This window comes from Prionailurus viverrinus, chromosome A1 (assembly GCF_022837055.1).
Source record: "Prionailurus viverrinus isolate Anna chromosome A1, UM_Priviv_1.0, whole genome shotgun sequence".
In the NCBI taxonomy this organism is placed as follows: domain Eukaryota; kingdom Metazoa; phylum Chordata; class Mammalia; order Carnivora; family Felidae; genus Prionailurus; species Prionailurus viverrinus.
This window is the reverse complement of record NC_062561.1, coordinates 216,023,547-216,044,311: the sequence shown is the minus strand read 5'-3', so window position 1 is coordinate 216,044,311 and position 20,765 is coordinate 216,023,547.

Below are 20,765 nucleotides of genomic sequence, written 5' to 3'. Positions count from 1 at the left end.
CAAAACTCAAAAGAAAAATGCCTGTCAATATTACATTTTAAGTTATCTTTCTATTATGGGTTGAATTGTGTCCCCATCCCCCACAAAAAAAGATATGTTGAGTTCCCAAACCCTATTGCCTCAGAATATTACCTTATTTGGAAATAGGGTCATTACAAAGATAATCAAGTTAAAATGAAGTGAGTAGAGTGAGTCAAATCCAATATGACTGGGACCTCATAAAAAGGGGAAATTGGGGCACAGAAGCAGACATGCACATGAGAGACGCCTATATGAAGGGGCATACAGAGAACACCATGTGAAGACAGGGGATTGGAGGGATACACTGACCAGTCATGGGATGTCAAAGATTGGCAACACAGCATCAGAAGATGGCGAGAGGCAAGGAAGGATTCTCCTACAGGTTTCAGAGGAAGTATAGCTCTGACACCTCAGTTTCAGACTTCTAGTCTCCAGAACTACTGGACAATAAGCATCTCTTGTTCTAACTCCCGGTTGTTGGCATTTTGTTAAAACAGCCCTAGGAAATTCATACGCTTTCCATTTTAAAGCTAGGAACCTTAATGTCACTAATTTCCTATAAAGAAGTTTTGTATTTTTAGGGAATTATACCATTTCCTTATAGTAAACGGTGAGGTAGAGGCAGGGAGAAAAAGAGGCAGAAATATCACAATACCTAAAAATCGTACAAAAACTACAAATTAATTTTGCATTCAAGTATAATAACAGGATGCTGCAGATAAACACATCATGAAACAAAGTTATCACAAAGTTCAGACAGACCCAAATTCTAAACTATGATTACCAAAATGTGGTAAAGACTTTAAACCTTAAATTTGCACAAGTTCAAATTACCAAGAGAGATGAAGACCTAGGTCACTCATAGGTAGAGTGAATTTTTTCTCCCTTTTTGAACCATATCACACATATATTAAAAATAGGGAATTCTAATAAATAGACATGTATACAGAATGTTTTGCAGAGACCTAACAAAACTGCCTGAGTGAACTTTATCACTTTTAACAGACCTCTACAAGTAATTTCATAGAGGAGGAGAATTGCCTATTCTTTTCTATCAAAATAAATTTTACATGTTAGCATAACCCTCCTCCCATTTCCTTATAATTTTCATGTTTGTAATAATGGTAAGGATGTTCAAGGAGTCTGCTTGCATGCCAAATGATAAAAACAAAGCTGGTGCGGAAACTATCATACAAGGATTTAATTCAGGCTATCACAAGCCAAGGTCACGCTTGATCCCAGCTCCCAGAGGTGCTAACAGGCAACTTTCAATGGATTCAAATTATGGGCCAGATCATTAAATGAGCTGACTGACTCACTCATTCTTGCTATTAATAAAGAACTCATCTTGGAGATTTTCCGCACGGCTGTATGGATAACCTGAATTTATGTGGACCTCAGCAGTTCAAAGCCTGAATTCATTTTCTTGAAACAAGCAGAATCTGAAGTTTATTAGCATGGAAAAGAGTTCTCTTTTCATTAGATTATTCTGAAGTGCTGTCCATTACATAATATGCCACGCATGTGGAACCTTTAGAATAAAAATTGTGATTGCCACTCAATGGGGAAGTATTTCTAAGATGTGACAGATTTTATAACTGTGAAGAAGGAAATATCTGCCTGTCTGGGTCTCTTAGCCTTTCAAACATGCTCTTTAAATTAAAATTATAGCACATAGAAAACTTCATTACCTGTTTCACTTGCAGATAATTGTTTCTCCTCTTTGAATATGTGCCCTTTTCAGGATAAGTGTTCTGGATTATACAGAGCTGAGCAAGTGGTAAATGGAATTCTTTTCTCTCCTGTTGGCTGTCCCAAGGCAATTACCTATAGTATTATAAATTAGGAACAAGAAACACTGACCTACATATTAATTGTTTTAAGTATTTTTTACTTATGTTTTTAATGAATACAAAGGGCTTAAGTGATTCGAAGTTTTTCCCTGCCAATTTTTATTTAAAAGACACTACAGTAATCAATGGTATGGAATTAAATGGAATCAAATGAAAATGCTAAGTTTAAAAGAAATAATAAAAGATTGGTTCATGGTTCCTAAAATGGTTTAAAAATTGAAAAATGACTCAAAGGTTCATGGTCTTTTCTTATACTCTCATTTACTCATTTTTTTTTCATTTACTCATTTTCAATCCATGTATTAAGCAATTATTCTTTTGAGTATTAGTCATATCTAAGTCAATGAGGTGCAAAGATAATCAGCTTCCTCCTCAAGTAATTTACTCTTTAATAGTACAAATATAGAGAAATAATTTAATAACTTGTCACAAATATTGTAAAGGACGTATAGAAATGCACACTGGTGGTACCAAAGAATGAGTCTCAGCATTTCAGAGCAAGATGGCAAGAGAAAAGCATTCTAACAATAGGACACAGGTGGTCAGCATCTTGCATGATGAATAAGGCTTCAACATGTTGGCAAAAGTAGGGAGAGACACATCAGTAAAAATGAAATACTGTGTCATACAAAATGGAACTTCAAAGAGCCTGACATGCTAGGAGCATAGGTTGTAAGTAGTTTATCGGGAGAAGAGAAAGATGACCAATAAGGACAGAAGAAATAGATGAAGTCATGGAAAATGGATGCAGAAGAAAGTGTACCTCTTTTTTTTGCCAATATAATGGATCTTATCAAAGGGTTTTATGAGGACTTATCTAATACTACTTTTTTTTTGAAAAATAAGTTTATATAGAGTCAACTGAGTCACTGAGAATCAGGGACATTTCTCCATGTCCCCTTCTTGCCTAAAATCCCATAAAATTACCAAAAAATGTTATTTTAGCTAAATAAATCCATAAGAAAAATAAAAACAAAAAAACAAAACCAAGTGGTTCTAGTAGATCAGAAATATAAGAACAGAGAAAGAAGAAAAGCATCAAGAGATCATTCTTTGAAGACAGACATATTAGTTTGCTAGGACTCCCACAACATAACACCACAGGCTGAGTGGCTTAAACAACAGAAATTTATGTTCTCAGTTATGGAGTATGGAAAGATCAAGACCAAGGTATCAGCAGGTTTGGTTCTCCTGAGATTTCTTTCCTTAGCTTACAGATGGTTGCCTTCTCTCTGTGTCCTACCATGACCTTTTCTCTGAGTGTATGTTCCTGGTGCTTCTTGCAGTCCATGTAAGGACAATACTCATATTGGATTAGAGCACACACTTACACCCTCATTTAACCTTAACTGTCCCTCTGAAAGGTCCTATCTTCAAATATAGTTATATTGTAAGGTACTGGGGTTCAGAACTTCAACATATAAACTTGGAGAAGCACAATTCAGTCCATAAAATGGGACTACTAAGCTCCACTAAGAGTCAGTGAGTATAAGAAGTAGAGCTAGAGTTTGTCTACAGGCAATCAGTTTGCACAGTAAGCCACTAAGAAGCTAAGCTGCAAAAAAAGCTAATGAAGGAAAAAAGGTGTTAAGATCAAAGAGGTCATGATATGAGGGCTATTCACTCCAAGACTTACAGGGAAGCCCCATTCCCAGAAACCAAGCTTGTAATGATCAAGGAAATAGCAGAATACACACAAAGATCGAATTAATGTACAAAGATATTAAGCCAAATAAATTCTTCCAGAAATCATTGCAAGCAAATGTAGAGATGGAATGTTCCACATCTGTCTAACAGGAGTTCTAGAAAGAACTAGGAAAAAGTATAGGGAGGAAATTGTCAGACAAGAATTAAAAAAACAAACAAAAATCCCAGAAATGAAAACAAATGGAAGACTTAAGCTAAAAAGGGACACCTGAGTCCTGAAGAAAATGCCGATACACACACCCACAACCAGACACACTATGGTGACATTTTAGAATTCTAAGAATAACCATACATTTCTTAAAAGCATCTAGACGTGCATTTATTAAAACCTTCTAGAGAAACAGAAAAAGAATAATCAGATTACATTAGATTGAGGGATGCCAGATAAAATACGTAATGCCTGGTTACTCTATAAATTTCAGATAAATAACAGATAGTTTTTTAGTAGAAGTACATCCTAAATTGCATATTGAATTGGATATACTCATACCTTAAAAAGTACTTGTCATTTATCTGAAATTAATAATTAACTGGGTGCCCTTCATATTTATTCGTTAATCTGGTAACCTTAATTAGATTCCTCCCTACAAGATAACAATGATTGATACTGTCAATGTTCTAAATAACGAATCTCATGCCTAGCCAGTTTATTAAGAAAAGCATATCCTACAAAAACTCCCCAAAAATAATTACTAAAACTTTTTTGCAGCAGAAGAGTTATATATAGTAATATATACATACATATACATATATATATACATTATATACTAATATAGTAATATTAGTAATTTTAGGATAATAATAATTTGAAACTAAAATCACAAAGTTATCAATTAGGGAGGTATATGAAAAGTTTAGGCAGGAAATAAGGGACAGAAGAGTATGCCAAGTTCCTGTCTTATTGATGGGAAGGGCATAAAAGATTCTAAACATTGACAGAAAATATACAAATATACACAATAATAAAATTATTTTTACAAAAAGATTAATTAGATCATAAGTACTATTCTCCCTCACATATGAGTCACACTGGCTACCTTATTGTTTCTGGAATGGCCACACAACCTGCCACAGCAGGACCTAGCCCTTGCTTGCAGTGTTCTAGCCAGATAGTTATACTTTTCAACTCCTTCAGGTCTTTCATAATGTATTACCTCCTCCATGGATCTTCCTGACCCCCTTAAATACAATGACAACACCTACTGGCTCTCCCCATCTTCCCCTTTCCCCAATTTAAATCTTTCCATATCACTTATCATCAGCCAGCATAGTGTATAGTACATAATCGAAGCCCCATGGAGGTTAGCACATAGTAAAGCACTGGGTAAATATTTGTTTAATTGAGTTGATGAAATAAATCAGAATTTAATGAACCACTTAATGGAGTATAGTGGTTAAAGGGCTGAAGGTGATGAGAGAAAAGGATGAGCCCAAACTAACTGGCTAAATAACTAGATACTTTGAGAAGAACCAGGTATTGGAAGAATAATAATAAATTTATTCTCCAGGTGAAGATTTCCAATAAACAGAGGGAGATATTAGTCTAATGAAAATATGTTTCACTAGGGGCACCTGAGAGGCTTAGTTGGTTGAGCGTCCAACTTCGGCTCAGGTCATGATCTTGTGGTCTGTGGGTTTGAGCCCTGTGTTCAGCTCTGTGCCGACAGCTCAGAGCCTGGAGCCTGCTTCAGATTCTGTCTCTCCCTCTCTCTCCCTCTGCCCCTCCCCCACTCATGCTCTGTCTCTCTTGGTCTCTCGAAAATGAATAAACGTTAAAAACATCAAAAAAAAAAAAACAAGAAAATCTGTTAGGCTAGAAATTTACATTTTGGTGTCAAATATAGGTGAACAGATAGAAATGTAATTGAGATAAGATTGCCAAGTAAGTTTTTGTAGACTAAAAAGAGAGCCAAGGATAGTAACCCTGAAACCAACAGTTGTTACCATTTATGGTAAAGATAATCAAGGACTGGTCATCAAGAATGACCAATCAGAGAGTCAGAAGGACAAGTAAAGATAATGGTGTTATGGTAGACATGACAGTAAAGTTTCTAGAAGAAAGGAGTATTCGCTGTCAAAGGCTGCCACAAAATCAAGGAAAGAGTGAAATTAGAATTGATTTTGAATATTAGATCATTAGTAATTTTAATACAATTGAGAGACTGCTTGCAAAAAATGGCTTTGATCCCCTACCCCTTACTGTATCTGCAATTTTCCCCTCCTCCCATGAAGATAGAAAGTCTATTTTCTTACATCTTGAATTTGGCTGGCCTTGTGACTTGCACTAGAAGCAGAACTGCATCTATCCTAGCCATAGGCCTGAGAAGGCCTTCACTTCCACTCATTCTCTTGAAATCCTGTGTACCAGACATGTAACTGACTAATTACATTCAGGAGCCCAGCTAAGACTGGAAGAATCATCTAGATGTTCTATAGATTTGTGAACAATAATAAATGCTTATGATTTTAAGCCACTGAATTCTGGGGTGGGTTTGTTACACAGCAATAACTAACTGATATACATAGTGAAAGTAGGACTAGATGCTGAAAAAGAATGCAGTGGACTAATGGGATATACATTTGAGGAAGCATCAATGGCAGTTGTAAAATACTCTTGGAAAACTTCTGTGTGAAGGAAAGCTAAAGTCAAAGAATGATTTATATTTAATTAATGAGTCTTGAACTCATGGAGAATAAAAGGTTTTAGATAAAAGAGAAGGATAAAGAGATGAGTAATGAAGAAATGCCTGGGAGGAGATGGGAAGGGATGAAATCTAGAACACAAATGAATTAATTAGCCTTAGAAAGCAAAAAAGGGGTCCTCTTTTTCAAGATTAGGGGAATGACAGTAAGGGCTTTAAATGGAAGGGCTTTAAGTGCAAATGAGTTTGTGGGTGAATGGGAGGCGTTAAGGGAGGTCATGGTTGACAGCTTTCATTTGAGAGCCAAGTGGCAAGATCATTGTGTTCAAGAAAGAGCAGTGGTAGAATGGGGGATGGGGGAGCAAGGATGCTTGCAAACAAGGCTTAAAGCAGGTTCTCTCAAACTTGGCCCTATTGACATTTTGGATCAAATACTATTTTGTTGTGAAAGGCTGTCCTAAAAAACACAAAATGTTTAGCAGCATCCCTGGCCTTCATAAACTCCATATCAGTAGCATCAGCCCCTGCCCAGTAGTGACAGCTAAAATGTCTCCAGACATTGCCAAATGTGTCCTGAAGGTAAAAAAAAAAAAAAAAAAAAAAAAAAAAAAACACAAAAAAAAAAAACCCTTGTTGAGAACTGACTTAAGGGAATGAGAGTGAGCTAATGAAGAAAAACTTGCAAATGTGTGGGGAGTCACAATCAGTTCCTAATTGGTCAACTTAAGTAGATTATGAATGTATCCTGCAACATTTCCAAAAATGCCTACCTGAAGTCACATGAAAGTGTTGGTACTATCTCCATGGTCAACAAAGATGTTCTTACTAAATTTTCTCCTATGTGTTCAAGAGCTGAACCATCAGTGTTCTAAAGAGAGAATCTTATAGCAAATACTTGGAAAAAAATTCAATCTTCCCCAAAAATAAAACATATTTTTTTTCTGTTTAACCTTCTCCCTTCATTTTACCTGTCAGTTCCCAAAACCTTTGTTCTTTACATGAAATAAAGAATCAAGCTTTTGCATCTCAGGCTTCTTATTAAGACTCTTTTTTGCTCAACCCCAAGAAAGTCCTCCAGAGCAGTACAATCTGGTGTGATTTGTTAGAGGTATAACTGCGGCTTCTGGAGCCTTTTCCAACAGCTTGTATGCAAGGTGACAGGTCTGAATATTAAACAAGAGAAGGGGAGGTGATACACACAATTCTGTAAATTGCACCTTCATTCATAAAAGTACATTACTTAGCTATAATTACTCTGATGCCCATTCATGCAAGTGAGGCGTCCAGGAAACAAACTTGATTGGTGAATAAGTGCAAATTAAATGACAGGGACAAAGGTAGACATATGAAAAACTGAGAGGAGACATTCAGTATACTAATTCCCAAGTCTGTATATACATCCATTTACAACTCCTGCCTCGGAATAAATTGTAGAGCAGTAAAAGCTGCTGACTTTCTCTTCTGTTCTGATTTTGAAAGCCTGGGTGGCAGAAGGATGGGAGTTGGTTCCCAGCAGAATTACAGAGCTCAATAGTATAACTGTCAAAATCTCTTTTAAAGGAAGGCGAGTTATCTGCATTATCTGTGTTAGGGAAAGTCTTTTCTTTGTTGATAGTGTCTATTCGAAGAATTGGCATTTAACAAATATGTTAATTAAAGCTCTCTACTACAAGCTATAATGTTTGCCATGCATTTTGTGACAAGTTCTATTGTGTTTTTATGTTAATATTATTCTTCAGTAGATTATATTGTTCCTCATTCAGTCAAATCAAAATGTTGAATCTGGGCATAGCATCTAAGTGAGCGAAAACTAGGGCTTTTTCCTGCCTAACTCATTTGATTCTGATAAGGAAAACTACTAAAAATGGAAAAGTATTTATTTCATCTGAAGCAAGCATGATCTCTGGTTGAGTATCTTTTACCAAGAGAGAAGGGGAAAAAAGAAAGAAGAGAGAAGAAAAGGAAAGAATAAAAAAGAAAAGAGGAAAATATGTACTTGTTTCACTATTCTGGGGTGGAGGCAAGGGGAATGGATCTCTTAGCTACATTCACAGTTTGCAATAACACCCTGAATTGACATTCTAGTCAAGGAGCAATTTCCATTTGTTATGTATATGTATGCATTTTTCATCTAGCATAACACAGGCTCATACAACATAAGATTAAGATAAATTGAGGTCTTTCTCTTTCCTTCTTAATTTACTTCCTTATTCCATATACAAAGAACCTGCCTGAATATGAGAGATTTGACCTAAATTCCATTTTATCAAGAAGGTTGCCTAAAATTTACAATGTGAAAATAAAGGGGGGGTGCATTTGATTTCCCAAAGTTCAAACCTGGGAAATATTAGCATAAGCACTTTGATGATCATGTCAGTAAGTCTAGAGAATTAATCTCTAAAGCAATCAGAATTCAGATCTTCTACAGCTTTATAGATCAGAATGACCTATTTTAATTAATTATTCCAGATACAAAGAGACAGCTGTTTTACATAGAAGATTGGAGCTGTTATCTGTTTTCAGGACTATGTTACCTTGACTAAATTGCTCTCAAAACCTAACTTCATATGTGATTTTTTTGAGCGATCTTTAAATTGGAGAAAAACTATGTGGCCCTGCTGAGAGACAGCACAGCAACCCGGATAAGAGTCACACTGCCTGGGTTTCAACTCTGGCTCCTTTGCTTATTAGCTGTTTGATATCTGCTGAGTTACTTAACTTCTTTGTGACTCAGTTTGTCATGCATAAAATGTGGACAATCATACTACATTCATAAACAATCCATAAGAGCCCATTATTATTTGCATGGCCATTATTATTGTATATCTATTATTATTTTTAATAAAGTGTGAGAACTTACAGATATATTTCACAAATTAAAACAAAAAAGACATCATAGTGTAGAAACTCAGCATTTTAATTCCTAAAGAAGCGATTATAATTCACCTCATTTTATATTGTTTATTTGTTTCCTTCTAGGTGTTTCATCAGTAGTCTCATGTAATAAATAAAATAATAAATTATAATTGTTAATACTTATTAATCATTTACCATGAGATTTGCACATTTCAAAATGTTTTTTCAGTTGTTATCTTATTGAATTCCCAAAATGAATCCATGGAATTGGTGCTGTTATTGTATTTTCATTTTATTTTTTTAATGTTTTTCACTTAATTTTGAGAGAGAAGGAGAGAACGTGAGCAGGGGAGGGACAGACAGAGAAGGAGACAGAGGATCCAAAGAAGGCTCTGTGCTGAGAGCAGACAGCCCAATGCAGGGCTTGAACCCACGAACCACAAGGTCATGACCTGAGCCAAAGCTGGATGCTTAACTAACTGAGCCACTCAGGGTGCCCCTGTATTTCCATTTCTAAAGATAAGCAAACTGAGGAATGAATAACTTGTCTAAGTTCACACAGTCAATAGGCTGCTGAGTGAGAATTCCAGCCTAGGATGTAGGGACTTATTATCATGCCTTTAATCAATACCCTGGAGTCCAAGGTTCCCAGCTTAAGAAATGTTACTTATTATTGTTGTTATTTATTAGCCTTATATTTTTAATCAACTAGTTTGACCTGTGGCAGAGACGTAAATATTTGTTGAGAATTAGGTGAATAAATGCATGGATGAATGAATGATTAACATATAAGAATTGAATCAAATAAGGAAGTACCTTTTGCTTCATCAAATATGAGGAGGGCTGGATAAAGAATCACTTTCATAGATACTCTAGATATTTTCATAGATATTCTAATCATAAGTTTCTATTTGCTCCCAAAGCCAAAAAATGTTAGTATAGTTAATAATGGTGTATTCTTCTTTTAATATGCACCACTTTGCATATTAATTGACTTCCATTGTCCTAAAAGCCACCAATGGAAAGAGATTTTTGCCCAAACTTTGAGCACCAGAAATATTTTTAAAAACTTAACTAAGCAAATCGACTAATATTCTAAATGAAAATTGGCATTTAATAACCCCCCTGGATCATTTTTTTAAAACATATTAAAAAGAAAAATCATTATCAAGTCACAAAACATGGTTAAAAAAAAAATCTATGTCTAAGAATGTTGTTTTATCCAGCAGTTTCAGCCATCATTAGCCAAACTGTCTTCATACTTTCTGAAGCTAAACCATGTCTAATGGTATCCTCACTAATAGCAGAAAGACATTTGAGAAAATTCATTTTTTAAAGGATCATTGAGTGCTTTTGCTAGTTAAACCGGAAGCCCACAGTAATCAGGGAGAGGCTTTGCTTGCCTTTTCCTATGGCTTCTTCATTAGCAGTGGTAATAACGACAATAGTTAGTTCATAACTAGTACATTGTTAAGGCGATCCCTGGGGTGCCCTTATACACTCTATTTAATTTTGGCTTCCGGTTTGGTCAGTTTATTTTGCAAGCCAATTGCCTCCCTGCCATTCCCAGCTCTCTAGAGTTTGCCTAACTTATGGAAATCAAGCTGTTTTCTTTCTGCTTCATGCATCAGTGCTAACAACAGCCAAATAGCTGAACACAGAATTCAGTCTTCAGTGCTTAGGCAATGTGAGCATCTGAAAATATACAACTTACTTTTAAAGTCAGAACTCAAGTCTCTTAGTTTAAAAAAGTTAACAGAACAGTCATACCCACTTCTATCCCATACCAATGTACTTGGATCTTTAAACCATGCAGTTGACTTAGTTGTTTTGTTACTAAACAATTGTTTCCATGACTTTCTGAAACCCTTTGATGAAGGAATATGGTTGTTTTTCTTCAGTCCTTCACAATCCGTCTTATAAGTCCCTTATACACCCCACACCATTGCACATAGCACTTAAATTACTGCTTCGTACACAGTAGGCATCTAATAAGCGCTCATTAATTAACAGCAGCTAAACAACAGTGTGTGGCTCATACTACTTAACAAACATGTGGATATTGAGAAAAACGCCTATAACTGTATCATTTTTAACGTTCAAATTTACCACTCACAAACAATGGCACCTGGTAGTCCTATTCTTATGGCTCTTGGGCAGTGCAAATTAGTTCACGTTTCCATTGATTTCGTTTCCAGACTAGACACAACAGATTACAGTACTGCAATTTCTCCAGTAATTTCTTCCCCATGACAATTTTTCATATCTCCCTAAATCTATGCACCTTCCACGTATATCCTTCCAAGTAGGGTTGCTATAAAAAATGAAATGGAAAGAAGGGGTAAATCTTTTGAGTAATTACAGAATAAAATGGAGTATTGTTTTTATCCTTGACTGGTCCAAATTAGTTGCATACATTGATTTATAGCATTGATAACCAATACAAACTCTATTTTATTTCTGCCCAGGGAATGAACACTGGGAAATAAAATAGTCTAATCCCTGCACTACTGCAAGTGATGTCAAAATCTCAGAACAAGTTTTCTACCTAAAACTTTTGAATGATTACAAAATTATTCACAGGGAAATCAAAACCCCTATCCAGAGAGTCCAGTGATTTTCTAATATGCTACTATCAAAATGAAAAGAAGTAAATGCTATTTTTCCATTTGTTTTCATAAAGTTTTATAATGCTACTCTCTCCACTTAGAACATTAAAAGTCTAGGTTTCAGACTTTACCTAGGAGACTGTGGAAGCCACAGACTCTTCTGTATTTTTTGAGCAATTTAATTTCCTCCTGTCCTGATTCTATTACAGTAACATAAATTATAGTAAAAATTTAATAAAGTGGACAGTTAAGTGGATTTAATCTATTCTCTTCAGAATAAATAAGATTAACCAGATAAGATGCAGATTTGAAAAGTATTTTAACTGATAAGGTAAATCAGAAATCAAAAACATCCCTGAAACTACACAGTCAGGTAATTAAGGGAAATAATTTTAAGATTAAAATAAAGGGTAACAAGCAATATAGTACTGATTTCTTTCTTTGTAAAATAATTAACCTTTGGAAAGACTTTCTGTCAATGCAGTCTGTCAGAATCAGACACATTCCTGAAAAGCAAATAATAGGAAGCAAATCTTGGTTGTACTCAGTCTCAAGGAAGGTAAGACTTCCCAACTTTTGCTTCCTATTTTTGAAATCTACAGTTTCTCTTTTGTTGGTTATTACTTCTTATTGTTCTACAGATCCATGCAACACATTAAAATCGTCAAAACATTTAACACCCCAGAGAATTTACAGCTGGGTTAATATATAGACAGTAAGAGTCTCCATTATACAATAATAGATTTTAAGTATGGAGAATTAAAAATAAAACAAAATAAAACTCCATGGTTCTTGAGAAATTTTTCAACCCTTCCTTGACCTAGTCTAACAGAGATTGAAATTGATCGCTTTCTGGTTGTTAAATCAGTTGATTCGCACATTTTTTGGAAAACAGCAAATATCCAATAGGTAGTTGATGAATAAAATAGTATAAAGAATAGAATATAGTATAATATACAATACAATACAATAAAAATTCACCTCTATGGAACAAACCTGGCATGACTTAATTATTCTAAAGCACACATTTTTTTTCATATTTAAGATAAAATTCATCTTCATTAATGGATGTGCTAATCATTTTGCCTACTGTGGTTAAGATTAACTTGGAATTCAAACTAAAATATCATCACTTTTCAGGAAAAACCCTGGGCCAATTTTGAACAACATTATTATTAAAAATTTTTTTTTCAACGTTTATTTATTTTTGGGACAGAGAGAGACAGAGCATGAACGGGGGAGGGGCAGAGAGAGGGAGACACAGAATCGGAAACAGGCTCCAGGCTCTGAGCCATCAGCCCAGAGCCTGACGCGGGGCTCGAACTCACGGACCGCGGACTCACGGACTCGAACTCACGGACCTGGCTGAAGTCGGACGCTTAACCGACTGCGCCACCCAGGCGCCCCTGAACAACATTATTATTGATAAGTAAGTCAGTATTATTATCTCTAACAGTGCATCTCTTTTATGGAAAGGAAACTGATGAGCCTACAGTCCTAAAAAGTGTTTGGCCTTAGAACCCCAAATACACTGCTCCATGCATTAAAGAGAATAGAGAAAAGACGTGGGAACTGTGGGAATGATATTTTCAATAGGAGGGACTGTTAGATTCAATGATTACATACAGTTTATAAAAATCAAGACAGCATTCAAAGCTCTTGATAACCAATGAAACTGCCTTCTGAGAGGTCACAAGTTGGGGGGACAGGGACATTTAAAAATTTGGGTTCTTCACTGAGTATTGATTCTGGAACTGGTTAGTCCTTAAACTGAGTTAGTCCTTAAACTGAGTAAACTTCAGTAACTTAGTCCTTAAACTGGTTAGTCCTTAAACTGAGTAAACTTCAGTAACGTGAAACAATAGTAAAAATACAGCTGAATGATTCAATTTTCAAATGAGTTGCCAAATGCTTCACAGGAAAAGATACTAGGAAAAGATCTCTTTAGTGTTAAACATTTAAAATTCAATGTAGGGTATTTATTCAACTTGAGTAAAAAAATAACGAAAATGGTTATAAAATGCAAGCCATTCAGCAAGTCATGTTAGTTCTGGAGGAGTTTAGGAAATTAATACACTTATTAATTTACCTAAAATCAAACTGAGTATGTGGTCATTCTTTTATTGTTTGGTCATACACAAACTAAAATAGTCTCGTTTATCCATGATGAAATTCTCTGTTTTGTCATTTCATAGTTATCTCTTAATGACTACAAGGGGGAGCAGAACATGTGACCCCAAAATATGAGACTTTGGCATGTGGATTATTTTGAGCTGAATGGAATCAAGGTCTAACAGAATCAGGAAGAATTTTTTTTAACCTCTCCTTTAATTGCCTAAAAGAATTTAAACAAGGAGGCTGCATCAGGAAGACAGCAATTACAAGAAATAACTTTTTACATCAAAAAGTCTTCTCTACAGGGAAGGGAAACACTGGTTTTCCAAATATTTGCTCTTCCCATCATCCTGTGAATTGTCCTCCTTCCCTTTGATGTTTCAGACCCCTACCTCCTTCTCCTCAGCTCAGGATGTCATATACACTTCAAATGTCTCAGTGTCAGGGAGCCTCCTACCATAGGGGTTCCCATATGTACAAAATTAATTCTTTCTCCCGTTAGTCCATGTCAAATTAATTATTAGACCATCCAAACAAACTAGGGGAAGAAAGAAAAAGTTTTCCTCCCCTACCACTAAAATAAACCTGATGAACGGAAAAATTCCTATATCATCTATATGATTTCCAAACAATTCTCACAATTCAAAGGGTTTTTTTTATTTTTTTAATGTTTATTTATTTTTGAGAGAGAGAACGGGCAAGAGGCAGAAAGAGAGAGGGAGACACAGAATCTGAAGCAGGCTCCAGGCTCTGAGTTGTCAGCGCAGAGCCCCACGAGGAGCTCCAACTCACAAACCTTGAGATCATGACCTGAACTGAAGTAGGACGCTTAACTAACGGAGCCACCCAGGTGCCCCTCACAATTTAAAGTTTTAATCACCATTTGAATTTCTACAATATGGCATTTATAGTGAACCACACTTCAGGAATACAAAAAAAAAAAATTAGCAATTGGCTACCTTGGATTTAGTGCCTTCCAAAGAATGCAATTTTTGAAACATATAACATCTCTAAATTAAATGGGAAATATCCCTGTTATCATTCCTAATTTACAAAGGAAGAAAAGCAACAGGCCCAAAAAACATTCCCCCCAAGTCGGTATCATTACTGACTTAAGACTCCTGACATTATATAGGACTAATTTATTTTTCATAAAGTCCTGCTAGATATGTCAAAACAGACTGTGAAACCCAGTAAGCAAATGTCCAGACTGGAATCTGAGGTCCGGGACAATTTTTCCTCTGACATCTCCCACCTCTGCTGTTGTATAAAGATCAGTACATAGAATCTCCCTAAAGACTTAAAAATATTGAAAACCTCCTTTCTATATTGTTTTAAACACAAACACACTTAGGAATGCTCTGAAAGACCCCCAGCTTCTTCCCCATTCCACACACCCCATGCCCCACATCACAGAAGGATATGGCAGTCTCGGCAGATGAAAGCAACAGGATGTCTTTGACACTGAAGGGAGTTCTTTTTCCATCTGCTTTTAACCAATATCTCCTTAGAGTTTAAAGAGAGAGAGAGAAATGATAAATAATACATTATATACACACATATTTATATATATCTATGTATGTGTATATATAGATGGAGGTACGTATGCATATATATCATGCAGAAGAGCAGAACACAGTATTATTTTCAAGTGGTCCATGCAAATGGTCTCGTCAGTCAGATAAGATAGACATTTCAGCAGGAGCACAATGCGGACTTGGGATTTGTTCCAGTTTTCCTTCATGGTGGGCAGACAGAGGGTTAAAGAGGATGCAATCTGCTTTACCACTACAGTGATGTTGGAAAGCTGTGGATGCTGAGACCATATATTTTTCTTTTGATGGACATTCGATGGTCCTGCTTCTTCCTGAGGCGCACTAGGCTGACACACAGTGTTTTATGCACACGATTCCATAGCAATTCTGCCTAGGGTATGAATCTGTTAAGTAACAATGACTCTCAGATTCACAACAAAAGCGTCAGCTTCAAAGACTCCTCAGCAGCCATTTCCTCCAGAAGAAAATCATTTGCAATTTTTTTTTTGTATACAGATACTTTAATAACATGCTGCTGAAGTTTTGAAAGAATTTCAATTTATGCAAAATGAAGAAAGGGAAGAAAAAAATAATACAGATAATGATAGTAATATAGACTCACACTCCAAAAGGCCTGTGGTGGCATTGTATTTATTGCAATGTAGACACCTTATCAGTTATCCCTGTAAGGGGTTTAAAAATGGGCTTGGGAGGTTTGAACTAAACTCTGTTAACAGTTAATCAGCCACACTTTAGAACATACTAGCATATTTTTCTAGAGAGAAAGAAAGGAAGAAATTTAAATTGGAGATTTTCTTTAATGATAGCAGTTTTACTGACCCGGTGTAAAGAGATTTATTGTTAAAGAAATGCAGTGTCTGACCTTTCGTGTTTCAAGACACCCTGGCATAGTGTGGGCCTGCCTGTTATCTTTCGCTTCTGCGTGTCCCCTGTAGGCAAGTCCCTCCTATCGAGAGCCAGATTAAGGGGAATCCTGGAAGGAAGAGGGAGGCAGGAATAAACTGGAACTAAAGATCTTAATATCCATGCAGTGATTAAAATGCAGCCATGCCCAACAAGACCATACTGCTGTTATCAAAGACATTGACAACTTCTTTGCATTCAACTCAATGGTGTATGGGGAAACAGAAACTTTTAAGTTTGGTTGTCTCCAGGAAATATACTCAGATTTCTCAACACACACTGGCAGTATTCACGCATCACCCAGAGCTAACAGTGATCCCGCACTTCACTTGTCCTCTGCCAAATCAAGTAGCGGGCAGCATCCAGGAAAGCAGTGCGCTGCCCAGGTGTACAAGATGACTGGTTAGTTTATTGATTTGTGATGAATCAAAACTTGGCAAATCAAAAAACACGGTACCCCAGAGTGCACACATTTTATTTTTTTTTTCAACGTTTATTTATTTTTGGGACAGAGAGAGACAGAGCATGAACGGGGGAGGGGCAGAGAGAGAGGGAGACACAGAATCGGAAACAGGCTCCAGGCTCCGAGCCATCAGCCCAGAGCCCGACGCGGGGCTGGAACTCACGGACCGCGAGATCGTGACCTGGCTCAAGTCGGACGCTTAACCGACTGCACCACCCAGGCGCCCCTAGTACACACATTTTAAACCACTGCTGTTACTGATCAAATACACTGTTTCACAAACTGGATTGTTTCTTGAATCTTGTTTTCAAAGAAACTAGTAGAGGAAATTTTCTTCCATTTTACCTTTTGCCATTACACGTAAGAAATACCTGACCTAATTGTTCTGTGTGAGCTTGGTTTTCTGTGTTTTTTCTGTTTTGTTTTGTCTTTTAATTTTTTCTTTGCAGGCTGGGGGAGGGGGAGGTCAGGAGAGGAACATCCATGCCAAATAAAAACAGCACTTCATTGTTATATTTACTTTAAAAGAAAAAAGAATTGGGGGGGCGGTGCTGGGGCTCAGTTGGTTGAGCATCCGACTTCAGATCAGGTCATGATCTCATGGTTTTCAGATGCTGTGTCTCCCTCTCTCTCTCTGAGACTCCCCAGCTCAAGCTCGCTCTCATTCTCTCTCTCTCTCTTTCTCTCTCTCTCTCTCTCTAAAATGACTAGATGTAAAAAAATATTTTAAAGAAAAAAGAAAGGAAAGGAAAACACAGATGAGTCAGGAAGGGAGGGGAACTAAGGAGAGGGATGGGTCAACTTCTTACTATATTTGGTTTTCTCTTTGCTAAATTACTAAAGGAATGACCAGCATCACCAGGCTCAACATAGAACTAGTAATTGCAACTGAATATACGTATATAAATAAATAAAATACATTAAAAATATATATAATAATACATATATTATATATATAAATAAAAGCAAATAAATATATATATAATAAAAATATATATATAATACAAGTATATTTTAGGGGAACCTGGGTGGCTTGGTTGGTTAAGCATCCGAGATCAGGTCATGATCTTGAGTTTGGTGAGTTTGTTGCAGATGCAGAGCCTGCTTAGGATTCTCTCTCTCTCTGTCCCTCCCCCTTCTCAAAAATAAACTTTTTTTCTTTAAATTCGAGTTAGATAACAAACAGTATAGTCTTGGCTTCAGGAATAGAACCCAGTGATTCATCTCCTACATATGACACTTGGTGCTCATCCCGAAAAGGGCCCTCCTTAATGCCCATCACCAAAAAGAATACTTACATTTTAAAAGATTTACACTTGAGCTGCACCTCTGTGTTAGCTGAGATTCCTTTCACGTGTCCCTATGCAGACTTACCTCACTAAACCAGCAATAATCTTAGCCACTTACTCAGCCGTTAAAGCATCAGTGAAATGCTTGACAGGGCATCCTGGGGCCATAGAGAAGCAGGGACAGAGGACATCACACAGGATGAGTGTGATGCCCTTAGAATCTAGCATGGTGAGAGACAGGCTGCAGTTTGCTGTCACCAGCACAAAATCCAAAAGGTATAAGCATGTATCACTTAGTATCATAATTTGGTATTAATACAAACATTTAAAAGCCCATCCATGAGAAAGTTTACTTGCTATCTCAATGGCAGAAGCCTTATGTTATGAATAGTCTTTGGCACAATGCTTGTTGGCAGATGCCATACGTGAAACCAGAGGATACAGAAACCGTTGGTGGCCCTCCAATTATATCCATCACCACCAATACCCTTGGGGATAGTCCTTTTGACCCTCAGCTTTCCAGCACTCATGATTTCTAACTGTCAATAGAAGCCTCAAAATCCAGTCTTAGAATATTCTCATTTATGTGAGAACTATTTAAATGGGGGCAAGTTATTCAAAGGATTGAGCTAAAATGTTCTCAGCTTTCGTTATCCTACCAGGCATGAAATGAAATGACTGTTTTAATGTTTACGTTATTTATATTTATCTGGTTTAAAACAAATAAATATAATTCCCATAGGTCAATAGTTCAAACGCCACCACTCTCCCAAATACCCAATGAGGGAATGGTTAAGAATGCCTGCTTTTATACAATTCTAGAACTGAATTAAGAAAGATAATACACTGACAAATGCTCAGTGTATTTTATATATAATTAACAACTGAATCTGCAATGTCTTTGAGATATATCATATTTTATAAAGCATCCTAACAAATTATCTATAGAACTCACATTCTGTCTTCTTTTATCCCTTGTTTTCAAAAAAGAATCCCAGAATCTAAACTAAAAACATTCTTTCTTACTCAAAGCCATTTAGACTATTGGCAAATCTATGTAAAAAGGTCAAAAAAGAAAAAAGCTTTTATCTTCGTAATCAGAAGAGTCATAAAGTGGGATAAATTTCCCTATGTGTTAATTATTTATATCATCCCCATTTCAAAACACATCTGCTCTTTGTTTCCTTTTTGGTTTCTACTTTGCTATTTCCAGTCTGTTGAAAGCTGAGAAATAAGAAAACCCATCTTATTTGTAAATATGGATAATGAGGCCCTAAGTGAAATCCTGAGGGTCTAGTTAGAAGCATAGCCACCAAGCCTCCAGCCCACAGATTTTTCTGGGACATATGTCATAAGCAACTGCTACAACTCAGAGGCCTCTTCCAGCATTCACTGACACTTCAAGTGGTTAATATTGTCAGATAGGTGACTCCACAGTGAGTAAGCAGTTGTGTCTGTGTTTCTTTTTTAACATGTATATTTCTACATTGGAAATGAGCATTCGGCATAAATGCTTCTTAAGCTATGCAGCATTCTTAAAGAAAAAGAAAAGGTCAGTGCTAACCCAACATGATTAAAAAGAAATATTCTATAATGAGAGGTTATATTGCTACTTTACAAAGCATTAGAAAACTGCATTTGGGATATTAAAACAGTTCAGGCATCACCCAGGTGAAAAAGTGTGTAAAAACACAGAGAAGTGCTTCTAAAAAAGGTAGGGTTTTGGCAATGTGAACTCTGAAGAGAGATTAAGTGAACAAATAATGTTTAGCTCCTCAAAACTCACTTATGTAGGTGGAGAAGAATAACTTAATAGAAAATAAATAATCCATCTGAAGGGGAAACATGGAAGAGGGAAAACAATTGGAGATGATACTAGGTAGTAACAAAACCAAAAATAATAAACTTAACATCTTTAACAAAAACTGTCAGATGAAGCAATATATCTTAGGGAGTCAATGCAAGGAAGTGATGCAACAATACATCTAATAAGGTCACTCTTTTTTCCCTTTCCATCAATAATCTTGGAAAATGTTTATCTTGTCCTCCCTCAAGATCAGTTAAATACTGATTTAATGGTTCAGAGGATGGTCCTAGGAACCAAGATATCTAGTGTATCTTCAATTCACAGTAGTTAAAAACTGCCACTCTCCTAAATTAAAATAATCTGCATGTATTCTTTGAAATTGTCCCCAAGTGTTTTGAAAGCAAAAGTGACAGATTAAATAGAGGAAAAAATAAAGGACACATAGACCAGTGAGCTTGATCACCGAGTATATTTACTAAATACTCATCACACATCCTGTCTGAAGACAAAATCCATTAAACATTATTTCAACAACTCTGCCCCTTTTATAAGTCTGACTGTGCAAAGGCCCAAATTTTAGGACCAGCAGAAGTTCCCAATAGGCATGTTACCTATGAATGCCCCCATCAGGAAAGTCACTTAGAGTCTTTCCAAATGTTAGGGCTATTACACATTACTTAAGCTAAGCAATCTACATAAATCACAGCTCATGGTAGAATCTGGACCAAGTGGTTTTTGTTTTTTGTTTTTTTTTTTTTTTGCCTCCTAGAACCATCACTGCAAAGCTTCAATCCACTGAATATTAGGAAGAGAAATCAACAGTGTGTATCCAGATGATGCATAGCTGTGTTTAATAATTTGTTAGATACCTAAAAATATAAAACATATTTCCCATTCTCAAGAAGATTCTAGTGTATACGTGAGAGAGAGAAAAAAAAATAATG